This window comes from Acromyrmex echinatior, chromosome 3, assembly GCF_024713525.1.
Source record: "Acromyrmex echinatior isolate Ae372 chromosome 3, ASM2471352v2, whole genome shotgun sequence".
Classification (NCBI taxonomy): Eukaryota; Metazoa; Arthropoda; class Insecta; order Hymenoptera; family Formicidae; genus Acromyrmex; species Acromyrmex echinatior.
Genome location: NC_141854.1, coordinates 23,816,657 through 23,837,113, shown reverse-complemented (window position 1 = coordinate 23,837,113; position 20,457 = coordinate 23,816,657). Strand labels below are relative to the sequence as shown.

Here is a 20,457-nt window from a genome sequence, read left to right as displayed (position 1 = left end):
GTTATTTTTAATTCAAATTACCATATGTGAAACACATTTTTTAAACAAGAACTTTAAAGAAAATATATAAATGTTATTAAATTTCGTATTAATTTTTAGTTTTATGAGCAAAACATAATAATAACGATATAATTAAAATTTTGTATCTACATAAATCTGGTTGGTCATCTAATTTATCAATATCTTGTGACCAAAAAATAATACATTTATTATATCGATTCTTAATTCATTATAAAATTCTGAATAAAGCTTAAATTGGAAAACGTTTTTCTCAACTGATGCTAAATTACAATAATGATACTAATGCTAAATTAGAATATCGATAACAAAATGTTCTGTTTATTTTATTGCTTTTAAAAAAAAGAACCACTTTTTGCCGATTTTTCTGAAAAATACTGATTTCCACTACTGAATTTTATTTTAAAAAATGTGAAATTTTGCCAACCACGACGCAATTTATTCTAATTATTTTCCGTTAGGGAGATTTATTGAAAAACTATAAACTAATGTGTTTTATCAGCTACCGCTTAAAGTTAAAATAGCGGGTGTACAAATAAATATTTATATCTTTAAACATGCACATTTATCTTTCCCACAGACTTGCTAATGAAAGTGGATAGAACTGTAATGCGATATTTCACATAAACGTAAGAAGAAAATAACTTCTGATTTGAGCGCCATACTCATACTGCGAGTACTTTAGCTCACTTTAATTCTCCCTATGTCTTTTTCGAGACGGAAATTCCGTGGAAGAAAAATGAACCTGCGTGACAGAAACAAACAAAAAGGAAAAGGAAATGTATACTTCTTCGTAATTTTTCTAACAATTTTACCTGAAAACATACAACAAGGCATGTACCGTACATACGCAAATTCATTAATTTTTTCACGATGAAAAGAGGAAGAAAGAGAAAGAGAAAGGGAGGGAGAGAGAAGCGGTTAAAGACACTCGCAAACGACGCGAAACGCCGGAAATTACCCGAGTAACACCTGCAACGAACTCAAGCGGGACTCTAATGAAAGTTTACAAAAAGAAAATGACAGGGAAGTATTCCTGCGGCGTATTTTAGTTAATTAAGAATGGGTTCCTGTCCTCTTCTTCCTTCCTTTCCTCCTTCCACTTTCGTCTCTTCTCCTTCGTCTTCTTCTTCTTTCTCGCGCAGTCCCATTTATATTCTTTCCGCGTTCTCTTCATTCAGGGCCAGTAATTTCGGCGCACGCTCGACGTATGGACGCGTGTGATAGTAATAACGGCAGACTAACATGAGCGATGGTGTCGGATGCGATTGATTTACGAGGAGATAATTCAACAGGAGACTTGCGAAATAAGAGGGCGGCTGGTTGAATCGAATAAGTTAAGCAAGCGTTGTGGAAGAATGAGGGATATTAACTTCTGAATAATACCCATTCCATCCTCTATGATTTTACTCTTTATTTACCTCTGACTTTATTTTAACGAACAAAATTCAGAAGCTTAGGTCTTAACGCGAAGGGTTCTTAACGCTGAAAATACAAGTAATCACATAATACTAATTCCGAGTAATATGAATTTAAAGCTGTTGTTGTAATGAAAAAGTAAACACGAATAATATGAAGAAAAACTCTTTCAGTGTATCTGGTCTATCTGGATTATACGAAAGGTATGAAGTATCTCTAAGCAACTCTCTGAGTACTTTAAATTTTGAAACTGAACTCGGTTTATTTGTATTTTCAGCGTGTAAGTATAAAGTAATGCATACTTTCTTTATAAAAATAATATGATAGTGAAAGGTCGTTTTATGTTAACGTCCATTATAATTTCAGATATTTAAGAAAGGATGAAATGTTGAAACAATTATGCTCTCTTATTGTTTTCTATTCATATTCTCTCCTGTGATGCCTCTCGTCCCAAGTCTTCTTGAAGAGGAACGGTAAAATAAAGTAGAGTTCTCTCAACGTTTAATGACGTTTAAAGCTAAGTGCCACGTAATTTGGCTATAATAAAGGCTTTAAGCGCCGCGAGATCTTTGTCTGCATCGCAAAAAAGTAATAAATGACTGAAGTACTAAGTTGCACTCGTTACGACTCGTACATTTTCATAGAACATGTTCAGCGTGATTGCGCTTTTAAAAACTCGATACTGTATATAGCTATTAAATTCTGACAATGCTGTTTCTGATTTATGTATACATAACATTAGGTATATTATATGATTTATATATAGATATATATAGATATATATACACACACATATATATATATATCGAATATTTTGTCTATTGTACTCTTAATTAAGACACCATATTGCAGTAAATATAACGCATTCATTTCGCACACAAAATTTTTAATAATATTAAATGGATCGCAACGTTGTTTCAAGGCTGAATAAAAGCCGCGTTGTTTCAAATCGGCGCTAACACTAAACATTTTAATAATAATCCGACCAATGCATTAACAGACATTACTGACGAATTGGATTATCGACTAATATACGACTAAAACTCATCAACAAATTGGATGGAAAAAGAACCATCCACCATCGACATACAGCGCCTCCCTTTCATCGATGTAAAATGTTACTGTAATAACGCCATCAAATGGCTAAGAATGGTCAAAACTTTCTCATTTCTTTTCTCTAGACTCTTAGTTTGAGAATGATAGTAAAATAGCCACGTTTCGGCGTTCAAAATCACCTTCTTTGAATTACAACATCACGTCGTCGTGTATCAGGTGCGCCGTTTCGCAATAATCAAATAATGTTACAGTCTATCTTGTTAAAATAATAAAAAATATTGATACTAACTATAGCAAATTCAATAACAAGATCGTTCGACGCAATACATTTATTCCAAATTAAATATACGTTTTAATGAAAATTAATTCCATTGCTTTTAAAGAGAAAATTCTATATAATTTTGCGATTTTACAGACACACAATCAAAATCGACGCCACGCGAAAATTTTAATACGTGCCTTGCATTTTATTTTAAAATTATAAATAAATTTATAAAAATATATTAGGTGTTGGAATTAATTCGTAGCGTTTTACAAGTGATGGGAAGTACTTTCATTAATGTATTTTTTAATGCTCATGTGAAATAAATAACATTCTTTCATTAAAAACGCTACGAATTAATTCCAACACCTAATATATATTTAATGAAGCTCGTGAATCTGTTATTTGCCAAAAAATTTTTGCAAATATATTTGAATATGCATCAGATACTGCGTTTTCTCACCTTTATTCGCACGAGAAAACATCTGTCGAGAAAATCTGTTCGATCGGCTAATGCAAACCTTTCTCGCTTTATTGACATACCGAGTATGGTGCGAAATATACGAGTTTGCCGGGCCGAAAGGATCACAAGACTAAAGACACTCACTCCGTTAAATGATCACTGTTTTTCTCAATCCCCAACAAATCGCCGTCATATTTCATCCGATCATCATCATCGTTAGATTTATCCGGGCATTTCCATTTCGCCATCGAAGTGGCTCCTTAAGAAATCGACGGGATCCGGTAACGGCGAGGCACCGCGATTATATATCGATATGGAAAAAGATGTATGTGCGTGTAAATATATGTGAGAGCCACGAGAGTGGCTTTAAATCGCCTTTCGGCTCCTTCGATCATTTTTCCTCCCTGTTTCTGAGCGCGCGATGCACTTTACATTACTCTCCCTTCAATTCGATGTAGTGTGCACAAGCGAAGCCATTCACATACCGGGTGTTCAAATATTAAGATTCGTTTGATACTAGATTGTTAAAGAAGTAGAATAATCACGTCAATATTAATAGATTCCGAGAAAGGAGCTAATATTAAATGCTATTATGTTAAGTAGAAAGAGATAAGGAATGTTTAATCAAAAGCTTTGATCTTCATAAATTGTAATATTTGACAAATAGATTTTCCATATACTTTGATATCTGACATTTTATTAGAATATCATTGAATGACATTTATTAGAATGACGTTTACTAGAATATTTTTAATTCTAATACTACACTGTTAGAAATGTAACCACGAGCTTCCTTTACGTGTACGTGGAACTCGTGAAAACTTATGAACGAAATTAAAAGTAATGAATGATTTAAGTGAAAATTTTATTAAATTTCATAAATTTTCGTGAAAAATACATTAAATTTATAATGTAATGTCATGAATTAAGTTCAAATTGTGTAACTTAAAATTTAATGAAATTTAAGAACATCTCTAACAGTGTAGTGCCTGATTTTTAATTAAATATTCGAATTCAATCTAAAACAAAAAATTTGTAATTAAAACATTGATTCGTTTTAATATATTTTAAATGGTATTCACATGATTTATTTATTATTAATGCGCTTTTCATGGGAATTTATTGGAAATGTGATTTATTCATCTGTAAATGTATGTCTGCCTTTAAATCTTGAAGATAGCCTACATAAAGCGACGTCTGCAATGAGATTTTAAAGCGTAAAATTTAAGCTTTAAACCTTAAACCGTAAAAAATTGACCAATCACAGTCGAGTCGAGGAGAACAATCGATCATGGTTGGTCAATTTCGTACGGTTTAAGGCTTAAATTTTATGCCTTAAAATCTCATTGCAGACACCGCTTAAGGGTGGATAGATGGACGCTTCTTTGAGCTGTCAATTTGTCGAATAAAACGATATTATCTTTAGCAATGGGGCATCATGCATCGATGAGAAGAGCGTCGAACACGCCGTTGATTCGCGTTCACGGTTCCGTTTACGGATTCCTCCAACCGTTGCTGATTCAATTTCTGCGAGGTCTGATATGCTCACGTAACGCGGGTGTACGTGTATGTATGTGTACAGTGCATATCGAATTGTGGCGCGGTGACGACAGTAAGCTGTCAAACGAGATTGCTTCCGGGACGTCGAACTGCTAGGATTTGTCTCCGAAAGATGAATATAATTTTTTTTTCCCCAGACAGTGAAGTGCCGACGAGGACCGCGAAGATTTCCCGCGAATGTAACACGTGTTCACACGTTTTTCGAAATATCTTTAAGAGCGAAGACGATCTTTGAGAACAATTCTGATACAATAATAGAAGGTAATTCCAAAAACAGCGATATGTAGTATTTGAAAAAAAATTTGTTAAAAATAAAAAAATCATATTCACGATCAAATATTCATCTATAGGTTTCATTAATATTTTAATTAAATTTACTGAAGGATACTTTGTATCTTTTTCTATTATATTTGAATAAATAATATTTTTCCAAGATGCAAAACAGCTAAACAAGGTCATTAATGTTAGAAAGAGAGAGAGAGAGAGAGAGAGAAGGGAGCGAATAGTAATATCATTTCTCGGTTTCCTCAATTCTTTATCCTGAGTCCTGCCACTTTTCGTCTTCGCCGAGACGTTTAAATAACGACGTACGTCGAGAGGGTAAAAGGTAAAGCCCGTCATGAGCGTCTTATAGGATACGTCAAACAACGGCGAAATTTGACGGGACGGAAGAGGGGATGCGGCTTGCATTAAAAGAGAAAGAGAGAAAGAGAGGGGAGGGGGGGAAGGGAACGAAAGGATGTCGTAACGATAGCAATCTCAAAAATGTCGATCATACGCCACGCACCGTGTCGGCAATGTGTACTTCGGTTGACGAGCGTTCGACCGACAGGATGTACGTTAACAGCAATGGCAGCCGCGATCGATAAATTTTAGTCTCATGCAAAATTATGTAAATCTTTTTGTCACATATACACGTACGCATCAATTTTTCGTGTCTGTATAAATATATATTATATTATATACATGTAATATATATATATATATATATATATATATACATATACATATATGCATCTGAATCGTTCAACGCAACATCATTGATACGAGGCATACGAGGGAAGCGAGGAATTAATGTTCTACACGCACACGAAAAGCTTCCCTCTCACAGTTCGCGCTCATAGCCATAAAAATATAATACGCTGTCCATCGTAATGGCATCCCGGTAGGGGTCCTAACACGACATCGATTAGTATCCATTAAACCCTTGCACCTCGACATATCGACACCCGTGTATGCCGCGTGTATAGTACAACGTACAACGTGAGAGAGGTTGTCATGGTTTCTGGTGCTGGATGCTGGTCGATATATCAGGTATTGAAACTGGTGTAATTTTCGGGGAGCTCAGATTTCGATATCCCGAATCACGTGAAAATGATCTCGTTTATTTGTGCCGCAAAGCCACGATTTCTTTTTACGTCCATAATTTACGGCGTGGAACGTCGAAAAGGTTTTTTGCGTCATCGATTTTCGGAGTACGTATAATAAATTTTTCATCCTACTTCGTGTTTTTCAACCTTCATCGCTTTTGACGTTCTCTCTGTACGTAATGCATAAAATCATGCATTTAATAAATAGGTAATAAGATATATATTTCTAGAAAATATATTATTTCTGTCAAAGAATAATAAAATTAATGATTTCTTAGAATTATAGAGTAACTGTAGCGTTTTCTCGCGTGCGTGATACGCCATAAGAACGCACCTGTTCACTCGCCGCAATATTATAATCCTTCGGAAGTTCGATCGAAAATAATTTCTAATTCCGTTGACGAAAAAGAACACGCGAAAATAATCCGTTATCAAACGGCATTTCTTATTTTTAATGGAAAATAAATAAAATTTAAATTCCGTAAAAATATGTTTTCATGAATATATAACGAAACAAATATCTAAACGTGATAATGGCTACGATCCACTTGATGCTACAAATGTTTCCAAACATTTTTTTGATTGATCAAACCTAGTGATATTTTTTCTTCTGATTGGTCAGTCAAATGCTTTCGAAGCGTTTGTAACGTCAAGTGGACTGCAATATTATTATTATTATATATATATGTGTGTACATATGTATATACATGATGTATTACATAATGTAAATACTTTAATGTAAATATAAAAAATATTTCACGAAAACTTAAATTTAGTCGGTCATTAATGTCATTATACATAGTAGACAAAAGTCACATTTATGTACAATTTCACAAAAAAAAGTCCATCATACAATAGATACTTCGGTGTTCCGTGTGTACTCCAAGCTTCTCCAGAAGTTTTCTCAATATCAATAATTTATGCTGGTTTCTATCGGAACTGTATTCGAGCGTTTCATTCTAAACCTAAAATTAACAATACCCAGCGAAGCGGATTAATTGTCGTAAGATTAACGTGCGCATATTCATACATACACTTAAAACATACCGTAAAGATATTTTATCTCTCCGATTCGTCGCCAATCGACAATGCCAGAGCGGGTTTTCAATGGCCGAATAACGGCGTCGTCCGGTCCGATCGCATGTAAAGAAAGGGTTTCTTTGATTTATGATAACGTTGACACGTTGACTGATCCATAAATCACACGGTGACACGTGACACTGATAGAATACGAAGAGGAGGTTGGGTGTAACTTCCTCGCGAAAGGCCGTCGTGTCCGGAATGCACCTTGGGGTCGATTCTATATCTTCAAACAAGGTGAAAATTACAAAAGTGAGCAAATTGGCTAGATGTTGACCAATGAAATTAGTCTATTCTAGTAAATTCACTCACTTTTGTAATTTTCACCTCGTTTCAAGATACAGAATCGATTCTCTTATGCTTTAATATGCAGCAAGGCTAGGCACTATTGAAGCAAAACTATACAAAACTTAAATGTTGCTGCCTTATCATGTCGCTTAATCGAAAGAAGATTCGATAAGACTCCTCCTCTTTTAAAGAATAATAAAGTTCAATCGGGCATGTACAATCGGAAAGCAAAATTGCTGCAATAAACACGTTTTATCATTATTTTTAGGACACGGAAGGAACGATTTTGCATTCTGAAGCGTCTAAAAATTTATTTAAATATTAATCTCAAAATAAATTTTGTTTATCAAAATAATTATGTAAACTGCTTGAACAGAATGCTAAAATACCAAAACTTATTGAAGTATTGTTCTCATCATGTTTGAATTTCCAATATAATTATTTTGATGATCCAACAAAATTATTTTTGGGTCTGTATCTATTTAAATTTTTAGATATTTCAGCAAAATCGTTCTTTCCATATACAAACCATATATTACAAACAACCACGAGCGTCATTAACATAATATATAAAATTGGCATAACACAAAAGCTTTATAAATCCGTATTGGATAAAGATTTGATTGTTAAATTTAAAACGATCTCATTTAATCGTTCTCTCAGGAAATACTACATTGTAACATAATAAATGTAAATATATGAACTGTGAATATTCGACATATAAATGTTTAATTATAATCTAAAATTATAGAAAGATTGTTGAATCAACGAGATACGTTTATAAATTATAAATTGACAATTTTTTCTATCGCAACTATTTTAATTCATAAGCTATACACACACACACACACACACACACACACATACGCGCGCACGTCATAAAATTTATATTTAATATTAAGAATAAATTATTGCAGAAAAATTCAGAATAACAAAATACTGCTTTTCAATTAAACTTCTCTCTCTCTTTCTGTCTATCTTTCCCATTGTGCGAATACATATTGGCCCTTCTGTAAATAACCCACATGATTGCGGTCTGTTCTCTGTCATATGAAAGTCAACAGTATCGGACGATTATATCGTCGATGAATATTTCGGAGAGATTAATCCCGGAAACGTTCCGATATAGTGGCGACAGAAAATTTCACGAAAGAATGTTTTTTTCCATAGCAGACCTCGTTACCGCGCAAACCCCGCTACCAAAGTGAGCGTAATCGCGTGAGACGTGTTATCACTCGCAAATACGGGCGGCGCCGATCCATCATACGGTGATTGATGGAAAAGCGAAACCGTTAAACGCGCCAAATTACTTGGTTAATCGAGCAAAATGCACGACGCGCGCGCCCGCGAGATCCGCTTTGGCGAATGACAAATGAGAGGCTCGTGGAATATCGACGTTTCCGTTGGGATCGCTCTACGCGATTCCGAGCTCGGACGAGACGAAAACGGCAAACTGCCGTTACAAGTTAATCCGATGGCGTCAGCGATACGCGTTAATCACTCTTCAGCGCGGAGCAACGGCGTGCAAACTGCATTTGCAGTGGAGCTCGAAATGTATCGGAGTAGTGCAAAGATCCACCATATTTGTCCTTTATATTAAACGCTGCGTTCAGTCAAAAAAAAAAAAAAAAAGCAATTTTGCAACTGTTGTACGATTCTTTAATATAACTGGATTATATTTAGATCCAGAATTAAGAACAAGATCGATCACATGCATCAAAGAATTTTACAACAATTGCTAAGCTTTTTCTTTATTGAACGCAGTCAAAGAATTACTAAGTGCTTATTGGATAATAATCAACGTTCGCGCGCGTAAAAAGATGGACCAGTGAACTAATAAATAAAAAACGAACGACGGCTTTATTAATTTATCTAGAGGAGGCAATGATTGCATTCACGTTGCTGTGCTTGGCAATAAGGCTTACAATTAATATTCATCCCAGCGTACCAATCTCATTTGGACGGCGATAAGTGCGAGGAATGTAGATACGTTATCTCTTCAAAATGCATATTAAGAAAGTAAGTTTATTAAATGTACACCGGGATCGGATATAGAGAAAAATTCAGGAATCTTTTATTTTCACTAGAAAAAGAGTAGAGTAACTTCGATATGTACGTATAAACTTTGTACTATCTACTATTATTAGAAAAAATATTAGAAATCCGAATTATTTATATTTCGCGCGTATTAAAAAATGAACTTTTTTAAACCCTTGTATTTTTGCCGTATATCCCATAGGGGTGGAATATATGGCTCATAGGGGGAGGAAGGATATGTACGGCTCATGAAAAATTTACAAATAATACATATAAATAAGACGTAAAATGACACGATAACTTATACGTTTATAAAATTTTATTAAGGAATAAGAATGATAAATATGTATATGAAGTAATAAATAATAATTACAATCTTCCCATATGTATTACAAGTGTTATGACATAAGGTACATATTTCATGTAATGCGTTTATGCATTTAGTGCACTGAATTCAATCTGCGCACTTTGTATGCTTTGGCATAAATCCCGCTAAAAATGCCGTATATGCCAAACAGGTGAGATATGCAAGACAACAAACTAAACAAAAAATACAAAATGTTTTAAAATAGAAAAAAAAATGGAAAAATGTTGAAAAGAATTCATCGTAATCGGCTTAATCTTTCATTTTTTTACGTGTTTTACGTTCAAGGTAAAAAATATATATTTTCATGATTAAAGATGTTGAATTTGAAAAAAAATTTATGTAAATGCAATCATCTATACATATTCGTTTTGCATACTCTTATCATTACGTACAACAGGGAATAATTAAAAGATCTGTTCGCGTTGTTTGCAGTCTTTGCTTTCTTTCCTTTCAACGCCGGAATATATATCTGCCTGATTTTAAGTGAAAAAATGTTGGGAGGTTTCAAGCAACGCGAAAAATTAAATTTACGATAAATTTAAGGAAACGCCAAATAAGTCTTTCTGATTCCGATAGACCTTGGAAACAACTCGCAGTTAAATTGTGTGAAACAAAGAAGCTGGTGCGAAGGAAACGAGTACTCTTGATGCCGATACCGTTGTGCATACAATATGCATGGAAAATATTTACACGCTCAACACGCCAATATGCAATATTAACTGCAGAAAAAAAAACACAGGTTCGTCGCGCGTGGGGTAGCCTTTATAAATATTTACGCAAAAACGGGAATTTGTCCAACCCAAGTCGACATTTCCGTCATGTGAAGGAGTCTGGAATCCCTACACGCTCTCGGGTACATTCCGCAAGTACTGTCGTCTTCGTGATCGGAATTAATTCCACTCCGCCGTCTCCAATGGGACGATCGTGGTCCTTGGACTTTTCCATCATTTCTATATTCCCCGTAAACTCAGTCGCGAGAAAGGAGGGAATGCGACATGTAACGCAAGTTGTATTGCGAGTCAAATGGCGAAAACGACAAAATATCCAAGTGGAGAAAATGTCTGAAGAGCCGAAGGGGCAAAAGAGCTGCAAGCGTTGACGGTGTTCAATGGAAAGTCTACCCCCAGTGAAGACTAATGGCACAGCGAATGTCTGGTCGGTCGTAACGGTTTAATATCGAAGAGCCAGCGCAGACATCGCACATGTTCTCAACTTGGATCAACTTGGAAAAAAGCAAGAAGGAAAGAAAGAATGTAAAAGGTAAGGTAAAAGATGAAGAAAGAATGTTGAATTTGTCATCTGCTGTTTGCGCCAGTAAATTACGTCGATTATATTCTTAAATTCTTCTCTCATTGGTGTGCGTCATTATTAATGCTATCACAAGAAATGAAGCGGAAAATAATGAATATCGAAGGTGTCTAAAATATAAGAGGGGAAGAAAATATCGAAGGCCTATCGTATTTCTTTGCGAAAAGAAAAGATTAAAAGTCAGTTACGTGACTGATTATACAGATACTGTCGTGAAGAAAATATAAAAGAAGATAAATTGCAAAGTTCTTGAACATTTTCGATATAATCCTTTTACGGCATATCGAAGCTCCAGCAGCTACATTTTGTGTATTTTGTGTATTTTGTGTATTAAAATTTTTGACTGTTAATTTTATACGTATAATGTACATTAAAAATGATTTAATATCACCTATTTTTTAAGAAGAAATTTTGATCATAACTTCAATGCAATCGATATACTTAGAAGCATCATTATGCCAAAAATTCTTTTCCTTATGTAAGGATTCACATAGTTTATTTTAATATTGGATATTTATAATAAGTAAAAGAATCAAGATCTAAAATAACTTTCAACAGATATAAATAACGACTAGGAAGATATTATACTTCATTATTTTATCGACCTTGCGCGATCTCGTTAGCTTTAGATTAAGTAGAACGCTCACTTTATTTTCAGAAGTTTCTTGAATTAGTTAACAACCTATTTTTATTGTAGCTAAACTCGACTTTAGTGCATTCAGAATAAACAGCTCTGATTGAATGATTAAATGGACAAAACGAATAAATTACTTGACATAATTAAAAATGCTTTTATATCAATTTTATTGCTATTGATATTCACAATTTTTCACAAAAATACAAATCAGAGATACAAATCAGAGTTCTTTCTGTGATAATTAAAATCATTGCGTTGTCTAAAGTAAAGATTGAAAAGATTACATCGATCCATTTTGTTCAGGATGTCTCTTAACTAATTTTGCCGAACATAAAAAGTTTTTACACAGCTTGCATGAAGATTTCGTATTGCGAGATAAAATCCATCGGATTAATTGCGATATACAACTGTGATACACAATGTTTACTATTAATGTAACAGTAATTATTATAAAACCGTAATAAATCACAATAATTAAGAAACAAATAATTGGAAATATTTATTTTAATTGTTCATTTTATAAAATACGAGCTCTATAAATTGTAAAGAAAATATATTTTCAGTGTACACTTAATAGCACGAACTCATTTATTTTATTATTCTCTTTTCAATCCTTTTATGCATAATAGCCAAGGTTCCCTTTATTTTTTTCGTCAATGCATATAAAATCTCAAAAATGCACATTACACGAGTTTTCAGCTTCATTAGCGTATATCTGACTTTAGAATCGCTATTAAGTTTGTAAGCGAAACCGTTGTTAAAACACACACGATTCGCAATTCGAAAGAGAGAAGAAGTAAGGCCGGATTCACACCTTGACGGAAAAGCGGAAAGTGGAAAAGCGGAAGCCAATCGGAACCCGCAGTAGTAATAGGTACATTTCGCTCGTCTGCCTCTGTCTTTCCGCGAGTTCTGATTGGCTTCCACTTTTTCGCTTTCCGTTTTTCCGTCAAGGTGTGAACCCGGTCTAAGAGTGGAGGAGCAGGGAGGGAAAGAGACGGAGGAATTATGAATATTTGCGCAGGTGGGTGAAACGAGGGAACGCAGGCAAGAATGCGTTCCAATATTAATTAATGGAATGCGTCTTGCGCGCAATATTTGCTCGGAAATACAATGGTCGGCGGGTCAATCGAGGATTGCATTCGCGTTACGTGTCCTGCAGCTTTATTCGCACACTCGTGTGCGACTCTCCCTATTTACTTTGGCATATGTACGCACCGCCGACCAGATCTTTAATATAGTATATTACAGCGCAGGATGTACATTCATGCTTATCCAGTATGGAAACTACAGGTGAAACCGAATACAGAGAGATGAGTAACGCTAATCGCCGTAGGTCTCGATTTCACGAATATTTAGCAAATGTTAAAACGCTCCATATTCGCCGTTTTTCAATTGTTACATTTTTAGCGTTTTTTTATTGGTGGGGAACTGGTGCGCACTCAATGCACGTTAAAACCGTTGCACACTAATTTAATCTGAATGTAAAAGTGAGAGATATCTCAATTGATCAAATGTCCAATGTATATTTTATCAAATAGCATAGTAAAATGTATTGAAGATTTGTATTTTTATTAAACATATATCTTTATGTCGATTTTTATACAACGCTTTAAGTGCACTGCTTTAAAGTGCATTCAGTGTGCACCAGTTCTGCTAATGAAAAACGCTATTAATGTGTAAATACTCGATACTGCTGGCAATAATTTAAACCGAGAATCCAAAGTAAAGATTCTAGAATTTTTAATTGGTTCAATTAATGTTTAATTAATTTTAGTATCATTTTAGAGAAAAAGTGATTTTTTTTAATAATTTTTTTAATATAAATAATACTATTGCAATTCTTAACCTTCTGAGGATCGGTATGTTTATCGACTTTTTTATTATAGGGCTAGAATTAACTAACTTTTTTTTTTGTTAACGTCTTGGGGTTAAGTGGCGAAAAAGGTGGCGCCACTGTCGAGTTTCTAAAGAGTCCTCCGGTTCGGAAAAAAATGACATCCCTTATTTTTTGTTTTTTTACTAAATAATATTAAATAATATTGTTAAAACAATTATTTAACAATTATCACATTGTAGAGTAAAAATTTTACAAATAACATATGTAAAAACATTTTTTTGTGTGCAGTAAATTATGTCCACGCGATAAAATAAACTTCTTTACATAATGTCTCGTGCATGGTACGGTTGTCGAGAAATGTGCGTCAATATTCATGGTGTGCATTCTACTCTCCGATACATATGCAGGCAATTACAATATTTTTAGCTAATTAAGAGCTGCAAACCCGAAAACAAATCCCAAAACATTAACTGAAACGGTTCAAAGTCTCCTTAAAGGAGGCTCCAGTCCTCTAAAAATTAACCCTTCAGTATTCGCATGAAGTGTCCAAAATATATACATCGGTCTTATAAATTTGCTAAACATATGAATACTATATTGATTATTATACATATAACTCTTGATTATTTATATACATTCCTATATTTAGCGCAAATTGTTTCAAAAATTGTAACAATAAAAATAACAGTTTAAAAAATTTTTGCATTTATCGTTATCTATGAAATATATGGAATATTATCAATTTTTATTTAATTGTAAATCATTAAATAAGAGAACAATAAAAATTGAAATATATATATATATATAAAACGTTAGAAAAAACCCCACGCGAGTAATTATAATAAAAAAAGATCACGCGAGTAATGTAGAGTTAAATATATTTAATCGAGATATGTTATTTCCAATAACATTTTAAGGATAATTTTGAAATATGCATTTTCTTTTCATTTAACTGTGGTTGAACACTTGATTATTTTTTTTTTTCGCATCCCTATCAAAAAGTTCGTTTAGATACTCGAGTATAAGCATCTTTCTATCCTCTCTTCTACATCTTCTATACACACATATTGGCGGATAGCAAATTAAAATAAAAAATGTAAACGACGTCTCTTAAGAAATAACATAGTATATACCTTGAATGTCACGACAATTCCGTACATTCTCAGTGGACGTGAAATATTATAATTATCAAGAGAAAATTATTTTCATTCGAATCAATGACGTGCTTCTCAATAAATTCACGTTCCTCTCGTTTTCAAAGTACCCGCACCTTGCGTTAATTGCGCATGTGCTTTTTTGTTCTACGGCAAGCAACTTTCAGCTTGGGGGTTTCTTAAGACGTTTCTAATCTTTCATACATTTTACAATGCTAATTCGCATGGCAAGTAATAACGCTACGCTACTGTCGCGAATTTATCCCGTTCCCACGATCAACAGGGCATCTTGCTGGCAATTTATTGTACGTAACGTTCACGTAATGCCACAATGTCGCTGCACGGCAGAAGTGAACGGGAGATACGCGCATTAACGAACGCGATTTCCGCGGCGGAAATAAAATGAATATAAGAGAAACAGCTCGCGCGGAACGCATGATAGTCGCGCGCAGCCAAGTAACTTGTAAATGGCAAATAACTGGAACAGGCGGACCGTTGAAATCTTACGCGACTAGTATAATAGTTACTATAACGATAATTTAAATGCAGTCTCCTGCATTCCACCGAAGATAGATCCACATATTGGCTTTTTATTTTATTTTTGTTAATGTAAATTCCATGTCAAAATCTTAAAAAACGCGAATAGGTAATTAATCCAAGGCTTCTCATCTCTCAGTAATCAATTGGTTGGAAAAGAATTGAGATGGTCAAATAAAATTATGGGATTTTCTTGGAAATTCTAGATAATATCCTAACAATTTCATTAATAATTATTATTAACAATTTATTAGCAAAATTAATAAAATAAATTAATAAAAATAAGATATTATTAGCAAAAAATAATTCTGATTAAAAAACAAAAAAGTTATTATTAATTTTATGAAGAAAATATTTTCGTATTCCTGTACTTTTTAATCGTTCAAACTTTTTTTTAAAATGTGTCGAACTTTAGAATTTTTTGCGAAAGATAAAGAAAGACAGAAAAAAATCGAAAACTTTGATCGATTACCCCGAAATTGCGAGAATAAGGTAGAAACTTCACAAAAGTGTTCGTCAAACCTCGCAGAATTAGATCTGTAAATAAGAGAGAGATAATTGAATGAGGGATTAAATCCGGATGATCGATTTTCATGCGGGATATAATGACGATATGCGCGTCCATCCATGTTTACCGAAACTTGTTGACGGAGTTAATATTTATTTTTCGAGGCAACGCGATGTAACGCGAAAAATCGTTATCATTTACCGTTGTACTGTTTTCGTTATTAAGTGAAGGTAATAAAAGATCTGTTAGATTTTTTGTAATAAACGGGAAAAATATAATAGTATTTGGTCTCAAATGAAATCATATAAACAACAAAAAAACAAATAAAATAAGAATAAGATAATTTTTACTGATTTTTCTTTTTATGATGTAAAATAAAAATAAAATTAAAACGCAAACTGAAATTTGTGGAATCATAACAAACTATCTATATACAAGAAATAAAATACAATACATACATATAGTTTATCACAATTATATTGTATAATAAAAATTTTACTAAAATATAGAATAATATATGTAAAAATATCTTGTTGAAATATATATTTTTAATTGTTTAATCTTTGCTTCGTAACTCATGAATGTATAATTCTGTATTCATTCCTCTTATTATTATTTTTTATCCTTATTCTTAATAAAGAATAAAATATCTAGGTAAAAAAAATAAAGACTAGAAAATGTTTATGGGAACTCTCTTTATAAATAATATATAGAAATTTTATGAAAATCTAAAAAAATTTTATAATATTTAAATGTTTGGTTTAAGTTATCTGTATTTCTTGCATTAGTTCACTTAACATTTTATTATCAAGATATCTTGGCAGGAGTATTTAAATGATTACTTCTTTCTGTTTTTATTTATCTGCCTTTATCTCTTTCTTTTTATTTTTATGTATTAACTAAAAAACTTTAATACTTAAAAGTTCTTAGAAAATAACATTATTAATAAATATTTTATCTCGATATTGAAAAATCGATATTGATTATCGCATGCATAATATAGTTTTCGATCTCGATAATTATTTTTGGCAAGATCCAAATTATGTGACGTGGATCGCGAATGAATGAAAAATCAATTTATTATATTGGTTCACTTTTAAATATACAGCTATCGAGTATACAGAACAATACAACAGTAGTTCACAGCCGCTGCAGTCTTGGTAGATGTCGCACTTTCAAACTTATTCACTAACTTCGTTGTCGAATATTATCATAATTCACGTAACACAAAATTAAAAAATTTACAACTTAATTGCTTACTTATACAATTGTTCAATTCTAGTAATGTAGAAAATAAATAAAAATCTAACTAATATTGTTTTTGTATATATATATTATATACACGAGACTTAATTCGCTAAGTTTTACAAGTACTTCTTTAATAATTTCAACTAAGACCATTTTAATATTGACTCTATTTATAACTATAAATTATCTATAAATTATCTATAAATGCATTTTATTACATTTAAATATCCGTTATATTACATCTAGAGTGCATCGCGGGACACCGGCACGTGACGCCATCTGCCGTGGTGCGCCGGAACGAAGTGGTGCGAAAAACGTGCTCCTCGGATGCGTCGTCGGATGTTGTATCGCCGTCGTGACGCCACGCGTCGCTCGCAGTCGATATCGAATCGAGAGTATCTTATAACAGAGATTTGTTATAAGATTTGTTAATTTCACGAAATGACAAATTTTTGATTAGCCCATCGTTTCTGTCAACTTTAATAAGTTAGAATGAGTAAGATAGTATAAGTTAGAATGAGATAACATATATGTATTGTAAAAAGAAATCTTATATTATACCCTTCTTTCTCATTCTTATTTTGACAAAATTGCCTCATGACCAGATTCTGTCATAGGGTCTCTAATATCGATGACACGATATCCGCTGGAAGGAAAGCATCGAGCACATCCGGAAAGAGAAGAGAGAGAAAGAGAGAGAGAGGGGACTTTGCGCGTCGCCATAGTTTCCTGTCGGCATTACACGCGCGACGTACAGAGCGGATAGAACGAATTCTGACGTAAGGGAAGTGGACGAGAAAGAAAAACGAAAAAAAAAAGAAAGAAGAAAGAGGCGGTGCACGTGGGCGCCCGTGTATGTTGTACGGCGGCCAAGCGTACACCGCGGGAATTGGAGCGATCACCTCTAGCCAATTCAGAGAACGATTTAGCGTAGACAATATTCGAGGTGAACTGAAAGAAATGTTTCGTATGAATAACTATTTATTTTATTGATACGTGAAAAACTTTTTTACTTTTTTATTAAAAAATTTTATTCTAATTTGATTAGAAATATAATCATAAGAAAGTTTTCGTAAGTCATATATCAATAAAATAAATGATTATTCATACCAAATATTTTTCTCAATGTGCAATCCTGCGAATTACGAGAGAAAGAGAAAGAGAAAGAGAGAGAGAGAGAGAGAGAGACGCGTGACGTTACTTGCACAAATGTGATCTTTCCAATTTTCGGCTGGAGAGATTCCGATTTTTTAAACAAATCTCTGGCTCTTCGATAACAAAAAAATTGAAAAAAATTTTTAAACACTCTAAATTTTGATAATTTTTTTTTAATATATTAATTTTTCTTCAATTCTGAAAAGACATCTCCGGCGAAGAGGTCAAATCCGATCATCTTTTTCTAGAAAAAGCGCTACAAGAACGTAACAATTTGGACAATGGTAAACTCAATTTCCAACAGAACGATTGTTGATCTCCAGCGGAACACTAAATAACCGTAACTTACTATCGTCAGTCCTTCGTCATTTGGCGAGACAATGGCTGCATTCAGTAAAAAAAGCAGTTTTGCAATTGTTGTAAGCTTCTTTAATATGATTGGTTTATGCATTTAGGTCTATAAGAAACTAAGAATAGGAATTTTATTTAAAAATCTTATAACACACACATACACACACACACACACACACAGAGAGAGAGAGAGAGAGAGAGAGAGAGAGAGAGAGAGAGAGAGAGAGAGAGAGAGAGAGAGAGAGAGAGAGAGTTACAAAGCTTTATCCGCTGAAGGCAGCCATTGTCTCGTCGATGACGAAGGACTGACAATAAGTAAGTTACGGTTATTTAGTGTTCCGCTGGAGATCAACAATCGTTCTGTCGGAAATTGAGTTTACTATTGTCCAAATTGTTACCGCTTTTTCTAAAAAAAGATTATCAGATTTGATCTTCCTGTCGGAAATGTCTTTTCGAATCGAAGAAAAGTCAATGTTAAAGAAAAATCATCAAAATGTATTAGGCTTTAAATGATAATCTTATAATCTACTTGTCATGAATCAAACGAAAATTAAGCAGGTAAAAAAATAATAGTTATCCGTCTAGTATATATATATATATATATATATATATATATATATATATATATATATATATATATATATATAACTCTGAAGATCAAATCTGATAATCTTTTTTTAGAAAAAGCAGTAACAATTTGGACAAGTAAACTCAATTTCCGACAGAACGATTGTTGATCTCCAGCGGAACATTAAACAATCGTAACTTATTTATTGTCCTTCGTCATCGACGAGACAATGGCTGCCTTCAGCAGATAAAGCTTTGCAGCTCTCTCTCTCTCTCTCTCTCTCTCTCTCTCTCTCTCTCTCTCTCTCTCTCTCTCTCTCTCTCTCTCTCTCTCTCTCTCTCTCTGTGTATGTGTGTGTGTTGTAAGATTTTTAAATAAAATTGATTCCTACTTTTAGTTTCTTATAGACCTAAATGCATAAACCAATCATATTAAAGAAGCTTACAACACAGTTGCAAAACTGCTTTTTTGCTTTTATATATATATATATATATATTCTATTATAAACAAATAATATAGTATCATATAGTATTGTATAGTATATATTTTATTATAAACAAATTTTCTTTTAACAAATTAAAATTTAATTTGAATATAAAATGAAAAGATAAAGTTATAGAAAATAATGATTTCCTTGACGATTCTCAATAATATCGCCATTCTGAAATATTTCAATCTGTAAAAAATATTTACCTCTATAGAAATTATTCGACAGATATTTTTAGATATCTTTTCAATACTTGCATTCTGCAATATTTAAACCTTTACATGTATCAATAATCTATTTCCACGCGAATGAATGAAATGTACATATTACGAAATAAAAAAAGCTTTATTGAAAGAAATGATGATATTAATTCCATATGAATTGTGAAAAAGTTATTCTTAACGTATCTTACTTTTTTTTCTCGTAAGAGATGTGGCGTACGTTCCATCGAGAGATTAAATCTTTATAAAAGCGTTTCAATAGCACAATAGACGACGTCGGCAGTGTACGCTTTCATCGTGGTCTTACGACACGGTTACCGCAGCATGTGCTTCATAATGAACGAAATTGTCTCGGATTCCCACAGAGGGTTATCGAGATTCAAGAATCGGGAAACCAGCAGCGGGGACCGTCCTTGACATCCTCGCAAAGCCTGCTGGATTTAGCCGTATGCTACATTTATACGTTGATACGAAGAGGCAAGGCCACCCTCGTGCTTAATTATACGCTTACTTTTATTAGCTA

At 33.3% G+C, this 20,457-nt stretch overlaps 1 protein-coding gene and 1 long non-coding RNA gene across 4 annotated transcripts in view; one reads left to right on the top strand and one right to left on the bottom strand.

Moving 5' to 3' along the window:
• Nucleotides 1–20,457, bottom strand: part of LOC105143367 (hypothetical protein) — a 161,265-nt gene that overhangs the window by 44,963 nt on the left and 95,845 nt on the right. The gene's annotated exons all lie outside the window — the stretch shown is intronic.
• Nucleotides 2,889–18,900, top strand: LOC147910374 (uncharacterized). The gene is made up of 2 exons (XR_015544596.1): nucleotides 2,889–6,092; nucleotides 10,497–18,900. It is a non-coding gene; the product is annotated as an uncharacterized LOC147910374 (long non-coding RNA).